Source organism: Calonectris borealis, chromosome 16, assembly GCF_964195595.1.
Source record: "Calonectris borealis chromosome 16, bCalBor7.hap1.2, whole genome shotgun sequence".
Taxonomy (NCBI): Eukaryota; Metazoa; Chordata; class Aves; order Procellariiformes; family Procellariidae; genus Calonectris; species Calonectris borealis.
The window spans coordinates 6,301,942-6,316,015 of NC_134327.1; the positions used below are offsets into that span (position 1 = coordinate 6,301,942).

A 14,074-nucleotide genomic window follows, 5' to 3' on the forward strand; every position below is an offset into this window, starting at 1 on the left:
GCTTGCTTTGTGACCTATAGGACATGACTTAACCTGTAAGATTTTCCTGCCTGAAAAATGAGAAACAATCCTTTAGCACAATGAAGAAGAACATTTCCTTGGGGATTAAACTTTAATATAAAAGGGGTGGGGAAAATCTACGCAGCTAGTTTCTTTCCTATGTCATCAAATATTTTGAAGGCTATTTAAAGATATTAGACACTGTCAGAGGGATGATGTGATGCCGTATATCTATTATTTCTTTTAAGCTAGTCAGTAAAGTCAAGACTACGTTTAACACAAACCAGTTATAGTACTGTCCTACACACAGCTACTGAAATAAATGTTACCAGCACTGCACATGTCAAGCTGATGATATATTGTGCTGCAATACTCAGGCAAAACCAAACCATGTTTACATTTATACGTTCTGCCTTTTCCTTCAAGAACTGTGGAAATCTGCAGACTTCAGGGGAACCTGCCACCTAGCAGGAATAAACTGTGCCTGAGAGACTAAGTGTGGGCGCTCCCGTCCTGCAGATCTCTCACACTCACCCGGAGGGGTAGAGAGAGGAGCCATACAGCACGACTGCATTCCCAATGGACCATGACATCCCTCCTTCCTCAAAAGCCCCAGCAAGAGGTGTGCCCACACAAAGATGTTTCGCATTGAATAAGCATAGAATAGTTGAGAACCCACAATGGCTTTTCTAGGTTTAATCATAAATTAATTTTGGGACTGCATGAAAATTTGATTTGAATGTTTTTGTGCATTTAATTTAAATAAAAGTACTGGGCAGATCTATTAATTTGATAAAAGGCCTGATGTACGTTCTTAAAAGCAGTTAATATTCTAAGTGAGGTCCACTATAGCAGTCATTCAAATTAGCTTGCAAAATCTGTGTCATGTTTTCAGAGACATACACCCTAAATTCTTATGTTAAAAACAAGTTAATCACACCAAAAGAGTGAAGCTCTCACTCTTAAGCCAAAATATATTCCTCTTCGTAATACCATGCAGTTATCGGCATGTCCCTTGGATTTATGACTTATGACATTTGTTTACCAACAGGTGGTTGCATATCTTGCCATTTATATTTTAAGCAACAGTAAACACAACTAAAAATAATATAAGATAAACAAAATAAAACTCAGTGGTTTTTTTAAAGTATTTTTAGAGAAAATCTGTACTTATAAGCTAGGTCTTCAAGTAGTTCACACCAGGCCCAGCAACACAGAAGAATACTGCAAGAGCAATAAGGATTTTTAGGGGCATTATGGTAGTGTAATGGAAACACATCTGCCCCCAAAAGTCCCTCATTTTCCCTGCGGTAAAGAGCCATGCAGGAAGTGGTGAATGCTGTGGAACATCAAGAATGAAACTATAAAGAAAATGTTTTTAAGTTAGAGCAATTTTCCAACAATACTTCAGGGTTTCATAATTTTCTGTTAGTCCACTGCATAGGAAAATTGTAGTTTTTCAAATAGCCTCGAACTCATTTACTTTGGATGTATAAAATGGTTCTGTCCATTCACCAAAGTGAATTCTGAAGCAGCTATCTTAGAACTACTGTTAGTATTGGGAAGCTAAAAACATTATGCGTAAAGCACAGACAATCCAGGACAATTTTTGTTCTTTCAGCTCTCAAAAAGCAAAAAATAAAACAGAATAATAATCATTAACAGTTGACCTGCATCCCTCATTTTTGATTATTTACTTCAGTGACAGCATAAACGTTAGTTTATAGAAGAAAATGATACATAATAAAATCATATAATATCTTCATTTTAAAGAATTTCAAAATACTTTCCAACCAGCCATGTGGGCAGTTTTCCATACATACAGAAAGACCACTCAGTCAGTAAAAATGCAAAGAGGAATCCCAATTTAGTAAAGACTGAATATTCCATATTTATAAATCTCCTTAGTAAAACAGGTAGCACATTTGAACTTTTAGTTATGCCTATTCAGTTGACATGCCTAATGAAAAGTTAGTCTTTTAAAATAATCCACACTAAATCCACACTAATCCATATTCTTCAACAGATTCATGTAGCATAACGTATGAAATATAATAATATTGTTGAAAAAAGCAATGCTCAATTCCTCATATATTATTTAATATGGTGTTCTGTGTAATACATTCGCTCTTTGTTTGTTCGTGTTATAATATAAAAAATGAACCTAATTCTTTCCTCAAGTTCCAGAAATTTTACTGTGATCTCACTTGTATTTTTTGTTGATGTAGGTCCAGCGATTTCAGTGGAGATACTGCTGACTTATACCAGCATCCAGGCACCTACTGACAGGTGTGTGCAGTTTGTGTGATTTGAAATAGGCCTTTTATTACAAAAGAAAGCTTTTACACAAACAGCAGCAGCATCAAAGCAAAAATCTAAATTACACTGACTTTAACAGACATTTTTAACAGTAGCAATATATAACAAATAGAAATACCCCTTCAGTAAAATTACTGCATTCAGTTATTTTTACTGACCCTTGTGGGCCAATCCTGAAACATCCTGGAATGATTTTTCTCCCCCTTACCAAAAACCATTTGTATGTGCCTTGTTGTAGATGACAGAATGCATTTTGTCGTTTTGTTTTAATTCTTATACTGACCTACAAGCCAAAAGAAAAGCTATTACTTTAAAAAATTGGTGTGTAGCTACTATTTTGTATCAGTTCATATAGAAAGGGCATGATTCCAGTAAAAGGATTTGGGCTGTCTGACTGAATCTGAGATACGTAAAATAGCAAAAACGCATCATTATTACATTACACTGGTGAATTGTAGTCTCCCCCATTAACAGCTAAATTAAAATATTATAGCAATATTAACTGAAGAGATCTAAATAGTTTTGTTTAAACTTATTAATGTGTATCAACAATGTAAACATTCAGTATATTAGGAAATCAGATAGGACTGATGCATCATTTTTAAGACTTCTTTTGAGCTCACCTAGGAGCAGGTATGCTCCAAACAGGAAAAGAAAAAAAAATATTTTAAAACTCTGGAGCCTGTCTGTAGAGAATTATGATTCCAATGTGAAAAATAAAATGATCCAACAGGGAGTCAGAAATCAGTGGTAACCTTCTGAAACCAACTGCTAACATGTAGTCATATTTGGCTAGCTCACAAAGCAATAGATGTGTTTTTACTTCTATTCATATTATCTTTATTTATTCTATACATGTTGTTGAAATGTCCTGAAAAAAATCCACAAGCTGAATAACACCTATCCATTCACACATCACCTATAATCACCACATTGCCCTTGCACTGAAATCTTGTAAACAGAAATTATTTGGGCATTTTGACAACAGGCAAAAAAAGCTGATTCTTTATTTCATTTTTCCGTGTTTGTACCTTTACCAAATTCCCTACATATTTGCATTGTTTGACTGAGAAAAGCGTACGACATTGCAACAAGAGATTTACGTATTTATTAACAGATGTGCGCTATGAAACAATGCCTTAAATTCGTTAATTTCACCAGAAGCTTCATGGTCTCAAGCTGCATGGTCTGAAGCGGATTTGGCAGTTCATGTAATACAACCACTTTTCTACCACTTCTTCCACTACAGGTGCAGCTTCCAGGTGATAGCAATGTTTTTCCCCTAATATTTTAAAGCCATCAAAAAAACTTACAAATTTTTTTTGCTTCATAACCTGCTAAATATGATTGTTAAGGCAAAAAAAAAAAAAGGATTGTTGAGTGATACCTTTGAAAAATATGTTCTGAACATACTGGTGTATGTTCACATAGATTTTCTTTGTGGCTTGAGGTCCAGGTTTTACGCAGGCAAGCAGTGCTGATGTGTAACGTTATAAGAGAGCAAAGAACAAGACACAGTTTAAAAATCATACCTTGGGTATCTGGGTTCCTGCCCTGGAAAAACTCTGGATAGCTTCACAGGAAGGGACGACTGATTTTGTAGCCTTTACTAAGGCAAAATTTTTAGTTGTTCCAGGTCATGAGTTTCTAAACTCAGGGTCACTACCTTCCTCTCTTTTTTTCTATGGCTAGATCAGAGGGGAGTCACAAAACTTTTCTGTTGCAACATGAGGTCAGGAGATGTCAAAGGCTGAGGCCCTGCTTCAGAAAATGCAGGCCATAGACCAATCCCCAAACCATGCCACTGGATTCTGGTGGAGATCCTGATCTTTTCACTGCTTTCAATAAAATTTCAAAAGTAAACAGATTAGGCCATTTGATAATCCTCTGCTGATTCAGTGTTTGTAAGTTGTTTTTTGAAAGGTTTGCTTAAAAATGCAGAAAAGTCATTCTAAAAATGTAGTTTTAAATTTGTTTTAAATGGAAACATAGCTAGTAGGGCTTTCAATTTTATAAATTATAAATGAAGTAAATAATTGGAGTTGATCTCTCTAAATACTATTTTTTCAATAATTCATGACAGTTTTTATCTCAAGGAAAATTAATTTTGATTCCAAACATACCATCTACTTTTTATCTTCTGTAAATTTATTTTTTCATTTCAAATAGCAAGATAGACTGATCCCAGGTATTTAATTATTAATGCTCTGGATACGCAATGCACTTCAGGAGTGAGGCCACCACGCCATGCTGCACGCAAACCTTGTGGGAAAAACAGTGTGAGGGAAAGAGATCGAAATTTTATAACATAGATGTTTAGGGAGTCTACCACTGTTTTGTCTAATCATCATTAATTTGGGTAACACATATAAAATGAACATACATTTAAAGTTTAATATATATCCATGATGTCCATAGTAGTAGAAAACTCTCTGTTTTACTCCACACTAAAGACAAACAGAAGCTCTTTCTGTATGCTTACCAATGGGAAAAAATGTGAATAAATGTTTTGTATGAGGAAGGCCTACAGAAGTGTAACTGTGTTTTTTAACACTGCTCATTAATCGCTTAAATAGTTTATTAATTCTGTAGCTAGGTTATTGGCGCTAGAAGGAATGCATGTGAATTTTATATATCTTCAATAGAGAATCAAATAGAATCTATTTGAAAAAAAAATCTAAAAATAGCTAGTTAACAAAGTGCACTACATAAAGCACATCTTACTGAAAGTAGCTATACAAAATTACATGTTTAAATTTAAGAGCTTTAAAGTAATAGTTGGTGAGAAGCAACTGCTGTATTTCAGCAGGGCGATCTTTGCTGCTGTTTGGGTATGTAGGTTTGTTTCTCTTTTCCCTTAAAGCAAGATCCTCACATTGATCCACTTTCTAATCTCTGATTCTCTGCTCTTCTGTTCTCAGAATGCTAGTGAAGAGACCATAGAAGTTAAATCAATCCAAATTTGACAACCTGTAATATTGGACAGGTCTAGAATGTATTCACAAACTAAGTACTATAATTAAAAAATAAAAAATTTCTACAGTTAAATTTGTAGCTTAATTGGGTCATGAAAATTTAACCTTCTCATAAATGCTGCTTTTGAACAGCATTATTTCATGCAAAATAGTAGCTAAAAGGCATATTAGCAGCACAATTTTGACCTAAGCTCTTCCACATCAGATTTCAGTCTTAAACAAGTGAGGAATTTGTTGCACTGAGGTTTGGATATGTCCTATTTCACATGTGTAGCAATTATATTGCTATAAAATGTAAAATACCAGAATTCCATAGAAAAATCTTGATAATTCAGCCTGATATCCATTTGCATGAATATACAGATCTTGCATATAGTCATGTGATATATCACATACCAACAGCTTCACTTTAACAGTGTATCTTTGTGTAACAGTGTATCAGCTGTGTAACTTCAGCTGAATTTCCAGGCCTTTTTGAAATATTCAAATGGATTCAGTCTGAGTAGGTCAGCACTTAAAATTAATCTGACTGCAATGATAATGTGTCCACAATGTGAATGTCTAGATGTTTATGTGTAACTTAAGCAGGTGATTAGCTAGCATCAAATATCAAAACTATGACAGACGCATTTACCCGAGAGGATGTTCCTGTATGTATTTTGAGTGTGTATGCTGTATACATGAGCCATTGTATAAATTATATTGTGTGAGTGTAATGTGTTTCATTCAGTCTTAAATATACCGTATATTCAGAACCCCTAGAAAGTTCAGCTTATCTACTAACAAATTTTCAACACTTACTAGAATCCCATGAGGAAAGTACAACTACATAATTTTTAAATAAAAATTATGCTTAGATTCTTTAGGATATTGGTACCAAAATGTAAATAGTAACATGAACTTAAACAGCTTTACCAAGCTCAGGTTTACAGTGCCTTACTCATAAAAATGTATTCTACAACTTTTACCAGCACAAAAATTAGTAATCTTCAAATTGATTCGTAGATACAGACTGTACACATGTAGACACACAAACACACACATAAAAAACCAGCTAGTTGAAGAGATACATTAAAACTGAACACTTCGTGAGAAAAAAAACTGAGGGAGGGGATTGACAATACAAATGTTACTGGTGTTTATATCTTTTCAAAGTTTAAGCTGCCTCTCTTTTCTAGGGACTGACTTCCTTTTCTCCCAATTCACCTATATCGGGTGACCACTCTTTGAAACATCACTTCTTCTTCAGCTTTCGCTGGCTTTTTAAGAGAAAAATGCCACCAACAGTTAGAAAACTTTCTTTTAATGTTTAACTTTCAGAATGATAGTATTTTCTTGCTGAAGACAATATTAAAGTTAGAATATTATTATTTATTTAAAATGTATAGTAGCCTTTTGCTAAATGCAACAGTAGTTTACTGCTAACTTTAATGTCCACTGTAAGAGCCATAATGTACTGGTTTCTTTTGCAGAACAAAGTGACCACCAAAAGCGGGACTTTGTGGGCCAGTTGGATAAAACATAAGCTCATCTCGCCCCCAAAACCCCGACTCTGGAACCACAACCTTCTGAGATTCAATTTGTGAGTAAAGTATCTTTGTAAGATATGCCCAATCAACTGAGAGAATCATTGCTTATAAAGTGGGTAATTTTCAGACTAATAAAAGAGAGTATTGTAGCCAAGTCACAATACACACTCCTTCACTTTCTGGAGAGCAGGAATTGCTAACAGATACTATTTGGTTTTATTCACATTTTATGATTTATTTATTAAGTAGGTAAGCAGCACGTTCTGTAAGTATCTATAAAATGACACGGAACTCCCTCAGAATAACAGTTACTTATTAGACCCAGCACTCAAAATATCTATTAAGATTTCTTCTCAAAGTGAGTAACAACTTTGTTTATCTGTTCCACTATATTTCAAACTAAAGTTGACATATTATAGAGAGATGTCTGTCATTATTCTAAATCTCTTATTTGTAGAATAAACGAGAAAATGTTTTCACTTTACTTGAAACAGTTAGGTCTTTTCCCACTAATAGCGGTAGTTTCAAGTATTCAGCTGTGTGTCTGAATCTTACTACCCTTAGCATTATGTTTCTTAAAAACTTATTTCAAAGATAAGAGGAAAAGTAGAGATCTGTAGACAAAGGAACGTATTTTCTAAATCCTCAGTTTATAATTCCAACAGAACTTCTAAATAAAATCCAAGTTTAAAAGCATTATAGTTTACACTCAGATGACTGAAGTAGGTAAATGCTGCCAGTTACTCTAAAAGAAACAAATTACTGTGCTTGAAAAGCCATTATTACATTTATTCTGCTTTTGATAATCAAAATACGGAGCCAAAGAATGCTGTCCTAGCTGAACTGCTGTATAATCAGCAAATACATCTTGAAAGGAAAATGCAGAGAAGTTGATGGAAATTCTGGCCAAGTAGAAATGTTAAAATAAAATATACGGCCTGTAGAAAGAGGAATTAACTGACTTATTGATGGCTGTGATGATTTAGAAGATTTTTCTTATTATTATTTCACAGGCGCTTATGGAACGGTACGTATCGACACCTATCTGCACGCTTACTTGCAGTCGCTAGTGTTCGGCGGAAGCCGACCCCAGAAGCCACCTTTAGGCAGCGGGACGGGACTGGTGGCCGGACACCCCGGCGGAGCGAGCACCTGTGGCTCCCGAGGGTGCCCGGCACGGCGGCAGACCAGCCCCCTTCCGCGCACGGCGGCGGAGCCAGGCGCGCCCCGGCCTCCCCGCCCGCAGGCGCCCCCTCCGCGGCCTGCGGCAGGTGGGCGCGGGGCCGCCGGCACGTGCCGCCGCGCCGCGCCGGGAGGCGGCCGGGGATGCGCGGCCCCGCGCCGCGGCCGCCCCCGCCCCCCAGGCGGCGCGGGGCGCCCTTCCGCGGCCGCGCGGGCTCGGCCGGCGCCCGCCCGCCCAGGTGCCCGCCGGGCGCGGAGCCGCGCGGAGCCGCCCCATCTCCGCGGCAGGGCGCGGCCCCGGCTGCCCGCGGCGGTGGAGCGGGGCGCGGGGCGGCGGCCCCACCTGCGGGCCTCGGAGGCAGGGAGGCAGCGGGGACGTGCGCGGGGCCGCGCTTCTCCCCGCGGGCGGGCAGGCAGCGCGATGGCGGGGGGCGCGGAGGGAGAGCGCAACTTACCACTTGTCAGTCCCCCCGGCGGTGCCCCCGCAAGCCGTGAACAAATAACCGCCCGAAGCGAGCGGGGATCCCGAGGAGAGGCAGCCGCTCGCCTGGCAGGTTCCCGTTCGTGAAAGGAGACAGCCCTTCGGTCCTCGCTCCGAGCCGGCTCCTTCCGTTGGCAAAATCCTGACTCATTACATAAAAAGATCACCCTGCCAGGCGCCCAGAAACATTTCTTCATCACGGTCACGCCACAAGCTAAACAAGAGGCCACATCAAGGGGAGGGGGAGAGGGGGAAGCGGAGGGAAAAAAAAATCCAGAAGGTTTTTTTTTCTTAAGAGCCTCTTCCTTTAAAAAAGGGAAAAAAAAAAAAAAAAGTGCAGGGGGTGGAAAAAGAGCAGCCACCAGGAAATAACTAGAGAAGATTCACTCATTGTTGCCACAAAGACACCTCTCCCCTTCCCACTCCCTCTCCATGCTCATTCCTCCAACAGTGCTACAAAGACGTGCAGTCTGCGCCGGGAGTTGCTGAGCCCGAGCCGTGAGCTCCTCAACTCCGCGGGGGCCCTGCCAGGAGACCCGGGGCTCAGAGTCCGCCGAGAGTAGGTGTGGTGAGTCCAAGACCATCCGAAAATTATTTTTTTTTCCTAGAAACTACCTCCAAATATAGTAACAGGGAAGGGGCATTCCTAGAAATTCGGGAGACGTCAGAAAGGGAAGATTTGTGAAATTCAGCTTCACTTCCTGCAGAGGGCTCCTAGCACAGGAAAAAAAAAAATCAAGTGAGCAATAAAGTGCTTTTCATGCTTCTCTGATCAGATAATGGTTAAAAAAAGAAGAATGGTAAAACACTTAACTCGCATTTCTCCGATACGATCTAGGAGTTTCATATGGGAAGAAAGCTAATCAGTAACCCCCTTTCCTCATTTTCTACTAATGTTTATAGATGTCTCTCTCCTGTATTTACTTTCCCCCCGTGTCCTCCTATCAGACCTATGCACACAGCAAATAAAAGGAATATGCATATGAGTGAAAAATGGGCCAAATGATAACTCTTCCATGTATCACAGGAACGCTAATTAATGTTCGTGTGTTATTTTAAACAGGCTTTGCGGGTTGCATCTTTCACACTACACTGATGTGAATAATTCATGTTATTACGGTATATGTGTGCAGTATCGTCACTCGCATGAATGGGAATTTGTAGGCTGGGTTTTATTTAAGGGCCCCAGTACTGAGAACTGCTGAGCACTGTCAGTCCCCATTTGACTTAATGGTATCTTAGGCTGTCAATTAATTCTGCTCAGCAATTCACAGGATCAGGCCCTGACCGACAAATGTAAATCTGGACTTGCAGCAGACCCGCACACTGTCATGAGCCACTATTATTCCTCACGTGTCCGCTAATTCTGTGTATTTGCTTTGTGCTTGTGTCTAACACCCAATCCTTCTTTAGTCATATCTTTTAAAAAACACTACTTGATGCATTTCATAGGAAGCAAAAATGAATGTTTGCAAAGCAGTAACGGATGAAGATGCTACTATATATATATACACTATATATATATAAAAATTATATAAAGAAGTCAATGCATTTGTAATAAAGCATTATTTATCCAGAAATAGCAAAGATTGCTATAAAAAACGCAATAGCCAGCTTTTGGGGAAAGATAATAGATTTCAATGTGTGCAACTCTTGCAGGTTAATTGAATTTCCGTAATGAAATTCCCCTCAGCCACATGAAATCCTTGGGTTTGTTCTTTGAATTTCATTATGACTTGCAGAGTCTTCTCTACCCTCAAATCAAATGCAATAAAAACACTGGAGTCTGGCTTTACTTCAGTGTTTTATAAACACTCACATTTAATCAAAACTTAGTTATAGACACCTTGTCTGTTTGCAGTTTTGAAGGGGAAGTAGCAGAGTTCACCTGACAATCCTAAGTGTGCTTTGACTCCTAAGTATGTTTTAACTGTTATCGCGGTGCTCAATAAACAATTGCTTCAAAATACAAACCCAGCTTTCAGAGAGGTGCACCCACAGTGTTTTGCTGGCAATAATGCCTGGTTAGAGGTAGATTTATTTTAAGTAATCTCTTGGAATTCAAAACAGCTTTAGTTAATTGCAAAAAGGCCTTTTTAAGCTGGCTGGCTTATTTATGGCACACGGCTCTACTCTGCCTGTCACTCTCATTTCCTGAGTGAAAAAGTGAATGGCAGCTTCAAGTTCAGGATCTTTTGATCATTAAAAGAAATGGATGTGCTGTCCTCTGTTGGTCATACTGGTTGTCACATGTAAAATTCAATTAACTCAAAAAGGCAGCAAGAGGCTCTGCTAAAATGACAAAAATGATGAAACTAAATTAAATTTACTTCACCTTCGGCTTTCACCAATAAGACTGCACAGTGTGAGGGATTTCTAAATCATTTCTAAAAAATGATGCAATGATGGATTAAAGCTGAATTAAAGAGGACTCATTTCACATGGCTCCATACTACAGATTCTGCCCTGGGATTCAGCCCCAGCGGACTCCGGCTGCGGTTTTAACCACTTGCTGTGGCTCACCTGCCCTGCTGTGCCCGGCACGCTGGGTGACACCGGGTGAGTCATGATGGTGTCCTTCTGTGAGTCATGATGCGCAGAAATGCTATGCTCTGCTCAGCGTTGGTAAGCAGCAGTAGTGTGTCCACTTTGGGTCCTCATTTTAAGAAGAGTATGTAGCAACTGGAGAGGATCTGGGGGATTGTAGCAAGGATGATTAGAGGTGTGGTTAGAGGTGTAGAAAACCTGACCTAAAAGGAGAGATTTTAAAATTTGGGGATTGTGTTGTCTAGAAAGGAGAAAGTTGAAGGCAAATATAGTGACACTTTCAAAAAGGTTTGACGTCATGTAGATTAATCTATGTCATGGCAGTAAACCTGTGTGGTATGTTAATTATTTCTACATCTTAACTGCTACTGGAGTTATCAATTTCTGGTTAGCTTCTCTGATGCTCTGATTTCACAGATAGTTTTCTAATTACAGAATTAATTTCAAGTAAATGACCATAAGACGTCTTAAAATGTTACTTAGAAAAATTATCATGCTAATAATTTAGCAATGTTATTTAGCAAAATGTAAGTTCTGTCTGCAAACTACGGAAAAACAGGCTCTGTATTATCTAATTTCTGTGTGTGTCATGTAACACAGACTCACAGGCCTCAAACCATTGTTACGTGGGTGAGATGCGGCCGTAGCTCTCATGCATACCTGGCTTAGTCCTATAAATGTATTTCTAAAAAACAAGCAAGAATTTATGAAAGCATCATCACAGGCAGGGTGGCTTCTCTCCAGGTTTACCCCTGAGGTTGTAGTAACAGAAAGCAGTATTTATCAGATACAAGTTTTGTCCTTGAGTTTGATTTTTATGTTTAGTTTTGAAAACCCTCTTATGAAAGCAGGTTCAGGGACACAGCTGTTCCTCACTGTACTTCGTATCCGTGAGTAAAAATATCTAAGAAAACAAAAACCAATTTAGAACAATTTCGGGTTGTAGTTTTGCATGTGCTCTGTGCTGAAACTGTCACTACTCAAAATCAATAATTTACATTTTTCTTCTCTTTAGGGAGATTGGGCAGTGTTGTCATGGATTTTGTACTGGAAATTTCAAGTTAAAAAGGGAGCTGGAAGGTATGCACTATGATTTCCTCTCTGCTGATGTTTCATCAAAGTTATGCCAAATTTGCTGAAGAGCAGTTCTGGAGACTTGTGAATATTGACAGTAAACTAAGTGCAAAAAATATAATCTTCATAACACTAAATCTGTGCAAAAAAAAAAAAAAAGCCTTATATAGAATAAATGGTTACAGCCCTTCTTTAAATCAAAATACAACTTGAGTGATGATTTTGACCTACCAACAGAATTTACTTATTTTATTTTAAAAGATTTTACAAAATCTAGTGTAAATAGTTAATGACAGTTATTTTTGATCATACAACAATTATACAATTTTGATTCTAGACAACTGTGGTGGAGAATATGAGAGGAAGACTTGTCAGGAAGAAGACAAAACTGACTGGACTAATCAAAGGTCAGTGATACTTCAAATGGTAAGCAAATACCAAACACGAATCAATAAAGATTTCCTTCAATTTGTAGTCCTGTTTTTATTTACATCGTTAGGATGGCTGTCAGCCCTTAACTGTGTGTGCCGGTTTGGTGGCTGGTCCCATCAGTGTCCTCAAGTTGGACTTCCCAGTTGCTCATGATCCTGCTGGACCAGCTGTGCCTGAAGTACCGGCTGTTTGCTTGTGCTTGGAGGCGGGTGAGCATTGCATATCTCCTCTTAATGTAACCAGCCTGACCTTTCCTTACCCATTTTGAATGTGACAGGGAGTTTTTCTATTTAAAAAAAAATAGAAAATGTGAAGTGAACACTAACCAGATTGCAAATAATCCTTCTAAGTGGTTAGTGATACAGATGAAGAAACCTTATGTTTTACTAACCAGAAGACAGAACTAAATTAATACATAATTAAATGAATTACTGAGGGGGAAAAAAACAATGAAAAGAACGGGGAATTGCAAGATGATGTTGGTAGCTGCAGCCTGTGAGGAACATCTCAAACAAGAGTTTGCAGAGGCTCCACTTGTTCCTCACGGGAACGAATCCATGTCGTGGTGGGTGCCAGCACGTGCTTCGAGGCCGCTGTGTAGGAAACGCGCGTGACATGGCTTCCCCTTGGCTTCGGTAGACATCTTTTCCTTGCACATTTGAAACGATCATCTTCTACTTTTGCTTCTTCAGGTTGAGCTCGAGGGTCTCTTGAGTACAGGATTAGGCCCCAAGGAAGGTGGTCTGAAGAAAAACGTTTCTGTTTGCAAATGTGAAGAGAGGAGTTTTGGCAGCCGGTGCAGTGAGGTGGAGGAGCGCAGGTTTGCCTGACGTGAGATGCAGACGGAGCGGAGCGGGGCATCCCCCAGCTCGCTTTTTTCGGGCCAGAGGACGCAGCGCGGCCGGCGGGGTGGAGCGGCTGCGGCAGGTGCGGCACCCCGAGCTTGCGGTACTTGTGCTCGATACGCTGCAGTCCAGCGCCGCCGCCGGCATCCCTGGCGTGCCCGTCCGACCGCGGAGGGGCAGCGGCCGTTGCGGGATGCTCTCTCCCGTGCCGCTTCGCGCCTCGGGGAGCACTGCCACCCCCGCTGCGGGCGGCCGCTCGGATTGTCCGTTCGTCCTGGCTGCGGCCGGGCAGGGCCGAGGCTCCCGCCAGGCCGAGGCGCGGGGCTCCCGCCGCAGCTGCCGCGCCGCCTTCCCCTAAAAAGGATCAGGAAAGCTCCCGCCGGCGCGAGCCCGCCAAGGCACGGACGGGGTTCGAACCCGTGATCTTCGGTTTACGAGACCGACGCCTTACCACTTGGCCACCGCGCCTGCGTTAAAGGGCCCTCCCGACGCCCTTCTATCGCTGGCGCCACTCCCGCGCGGCGGCGGCGCTGCCGGCCGCCCGCGCCAACCGCGCGCCAGCAGCGGGCGGCCGCCTCCGCCACGCCCCCGCCCCCCGCCGCGTGCGCCTGCGCCAGCACCTGGCGGCCGTTGGGCACCGTGGCGGGCGCGGTCCGGGCGGGCGCGGTGCGCGCGGCCGCGTCTCCCTCA

At 40.8% G+C, this 14,074-nt stretch overlaps 1 non-coding gene across 1 annotated transcript; it reads right to left on the minus strand.

Moving 5' to 3' along the window:
• Window positions 1–13,780: 13,780 nt before the first annotated feature.
• Window positions 13,781–13,852, minus strand: TRNAT-CGU (transfer RNA threonine (anticodon CGU)). The gene has a single exon. It is a non-coding gene; the product is annotated as a tRNA-Thr (tRNA).
• Between the last annotated feature and the right edge of the window lie 222 nt (window positions 13,853–14,074).